Below are 3,705 nucleotides of genomic sequence, written 5' to 3' on the forward strand. Positions count from 1 at the left end.
TCAGATGCACCTGTATGCCAACCTTCCAGCACAGTCTGTGCAGCCTTTGCTGTTCACAGCAGCGATGCTAATACTAATAGCTGAGCTAAAACAAGCTCAAGGGGACTGGGGGAGTTATTTCACTGTAAATCAGTTCTTTTTAGCTTTTCCATGACTCACCCATTTGCATCTATTGAAAAAGAAGACTTTTTTTCTTTTTTACCTCAAGGGTACTGTGCAGATAAACACATTGAAAATGATTATATGCTCAGACACTGCAGCAGTAGACACCAAGATAATGTTTGCTTCTTCATTTGCTTTCCATTCTTCTATCACCTTCATCTTTTGATGAAGCTTTGTCCTGCAAAACTATTCATTAATGGATTTGTTTTCATCATAGAATCATAGAACTGTTGGAAGGGACCTTTAAAGGTCATCTAGTCCAACTACCCTGCAATGAACAGGGACAGTTACACCTAGATCAGGTTGTTCAAAGCCCCATCGAGCCCAGCCCTGAAAGTCTCCAAGGACAGGGCATCCGCTTCTTCTCTGAGCAACTTGTTCTAGTGTCTCAACACCCTTATAGTAAAATACTTTTTCCTTATAGCCAGTCTAAACCCCTCCTCTTTTGGTTTGAAACCATTTCCCCTTGTCTTATAAAAACAGACTGGTAAAGAGTCTGTCCCCTTCTTTCTTACAGCTCCTCTTAAGATACTGAAAGGCCACCATCAGATATCCCTGGAGCCTTCTCTTCTCCAGGCTGAACAGCCCCAGCTCTCTCAGCCTGTCATTGTAGGAGAAGTGTTCCATCCCTTATATCATTTCTAAGGCCCTCCTCTGGATGTGGTCCAACAGGCCTGTGTGTCTCCTGTACTGAGGACTCCACATCTGGATGCAGGACTCCAGTCTCACCAGTGCAGGGTAGAGGGGCAGAATCAGCTCTCTCAACCTGCTGGCCACGTTTCTTTTGATGTAGCACAGGATAGTGTTGGCTTTCTGGTCTGCAAGGGTACATTGCAGGCTCATGTGTAGCTTCCCATCCACCAGACCCTCTAGTCTTTTTCACTGGGGCTATGTTCAGTCCTTTCATCCTCCATCTTCCTTGTATTGATAATCAAAGTTCCCACAAGCCACATACAAGACTTAGCACTTGGGTTTGTTGAACCTCATGAGGTTCACCTGGGCCCACTGTTTGAACCTGCCTAGGACTCTGGATGGCATCCCATCTATAGGGCATACTGACCACACCATACAACTATCAATACTATACTGCATATATATATCTATATATATATCTACACACACACACATACATAGTCAAGCTTCCTCAAAGTCCACTGCCTCCACCCTATGGTTCTGGATCTAAAGATTTTAAACAGAGAGGAGGAGTGAGGACAACACAGACATGGATTGACTGAGTATCTCTTTTTCTTTCTTTTACTCCCTACTGAGTCCAAAAGCCACTTGTGAAGATTAGTATGGATGCAAAAATAAAATAAAAAAATAAATCAATTTAATAGTGCAAACACTTTCAAATTTCTGCTCCAAGTTTTGATATTTATGCATGGCTGAGAATAACAGATGAATATAAGAGTCTTTTCAATTATACATAACAAATAACCAAACATAGTCTATGCAAAACATGTTTATTTGGAATAATAGGCAGGTGATACAAACTAGACTGAGAGCAAAATGCGAGCCTTTGTTGATTTTCTGTCACACAAAACTAATGAACTGTCCAGTAAAAGCATGCTATGGATTAATTAATAGTCAAAGGAAAAAAAAAATACAAATGCCTGCAGAAATGTATTTTTCCTTTAGTTTCTATCCTGAGCCTAAACCAAAAGCTGAATGCTAATGTCTTTTAAGAAGAAAAGCAATAGACAAAGCTATAATGTTAGTTATCTCTTTTCTTTACATGTCAAAAAATGGTAAGCATATTATTTCAGATAGTAACTTTTCCACGCTGAACAGAATACTAATGGTATACAAACAGCACCTTAAACTTCACCTGATTCATAAAATTAGAAATAACAAAAAGATACATCAATTTTCCAAAAGTCTAGATTTAAAAAAAAAAGAGACCCAGTCAATGCATTTAGAGATGACCTACATAAATTGTTCTTAAAAATACATTTGGACGATGTTTTCATTTTTTTACCAAGAGGTGATATGAAATAGTCACTATAAAAAGTACGCATTCCAGCAACAACAGAACCTTCACTTGTCTTTGTGGATTTAAGTGATATAAAATTGTATGGCCTGTCTTCAACATTGTGGTGAACCTTACTCTGCTTACATAGTAACTGTATTAGAGGCCTTTTAACACTGAGACATTCATACTTCAAATTGCAGTCTTCCTCTTTACAGTATTATGCTTCCAATTCAGCTGAACTCCGCTGTCCAAGCTTTCAGCATAAATCAGTATTTTATAGAACAAAAGGTAGTAAAGGTGGTCAGGTTAAATTCAGTCACAAAGCTAGCATTGTAGGGATGCTGTCTCAGCCTGACATGAAGTCTTCATATACACAATTACCAGCCTTCTGCACAAAAGGAAATAGGAAAAAAGGAGAATTTTAACCAGAATTATCAAAGGATTACACTCTTTCCCTTTCACACCTCCTCTCAGTACCAGAAACAGATGGGTTGTTGCTCTTGTCCCAATGAAGTCCTTGTGGCTCCAGTTTTTCTGAGAGCAAAATAAGAAAAAAGTAGTACAGTTGAGATAATGCCTCAATCCCTGATTCATCAGCTAGAGTTTTCAATAAACTGACAAATTATTTTACTAATTTTACTCCATAGAAGGAGACTCCACAACCTCTCTGGGCATCCTGTTCCAGTATTTTGTCACCCTTCCCATAAAGTTCTCCTGCATGTTAGTATGGAATTTCTTGTGTTCAGGTTTTAGGCCATTACTCTTTGTCCAATTGCTACACACCACTGACCTTTAGATATTTGTAAACTTTTATCAGATCCCCTCTCAGTCTTCTTTTTACCAGGCTGAACAGACTCAGGCTACTCAGCCTTTCCTCATGCAGAACATGCTCCAGGCCTTTCATCATCTATGTCCCTCCACTGAATTCCTTCTAGGAGATCCCTGTCTTTCTTATACTGGGGAGCCCAGAACTGGACACAGTAGTCTAAATTTGGCCTCGCCAGGGCAGAGCAAAGAGGAGGATCACCTCCTTTGACCTGCTGGCCACGCTCTTTTTAAGAAGCTTTCAGATTCCTTGTCCTATCTACAGAGAGAACATGAAGGTACAGAACTTTATTTAGAGATTTGGATGTATGCTTTTAGAATGAGAAATAAATTGTCAAATATAATAACATTAAGTTAACGTGAAAGCTCAACTTGTCAAAAGCAAACTAAAATAGAAGGTCAAAAGAATATCTACTAATGTAAAACATATTTTTGCTAACGTTAGTGTGCTACATATTTTACCATTAAGCAATAAAGCATACCTTTCCCATCAGCCAATAAAAGATAAAAAAAGCAAACTATCCCACAGATTTAAGGTCAAAAGCTAACCCAGCACATGTAGCAGTCTGTCATCATTAGCAATGCTTATCAAGGCCAAGGAAAGAACGCCTACCTTGCAGTTCTGGAAGAGGGGAATGCAGAGTCCAAGATATTTCCCTTTTAATTAGTGTATCAGTTCTTAAATTTCAAAAAATCTTGTGGCAAAAAATAAATAAATAAATCCTAGATCATATGTATCTTGAAGG

At 38.7% G+C, this 3,705-nt stretch overlaps 1 long non-coding RNA gene across 1 annotated transcript; it reads right to left on the bottom strand.

Annotated features, from left to right (window-relative positions):
- Nucleotides 1-1,688: 1,688 nt before the first annotated feature.
- LOC107309917 lies at nt 1,689-3,705 on the bottom strand. The gene is made up of 3 exons (XR_004306432.1): nt 3,573-3,705; nt 2,612-2,668; nt 1,689-2,522 (listed from the first exon to the last, which is right to left on the bottom strand). It is a non-coding gene; the product is annotated as an uncharacterized LOC107309917 (long non-coding RNA).

Source organism: Coturnix japonica, chromosome 2 (genome assembly GCF_001577835.2).
Source record: "Coturnix japonica isolate 7356 chromosome 2, Coturnix japonica 2.1, whole genome shotgun sequence".
Taxonomy (NCBI): domain Eukaryota; kingdom Metazoa; phylum Chordata; class Aves; order Galliformes; family Phasianidae; genus Coturnix; species Coturnix japonica.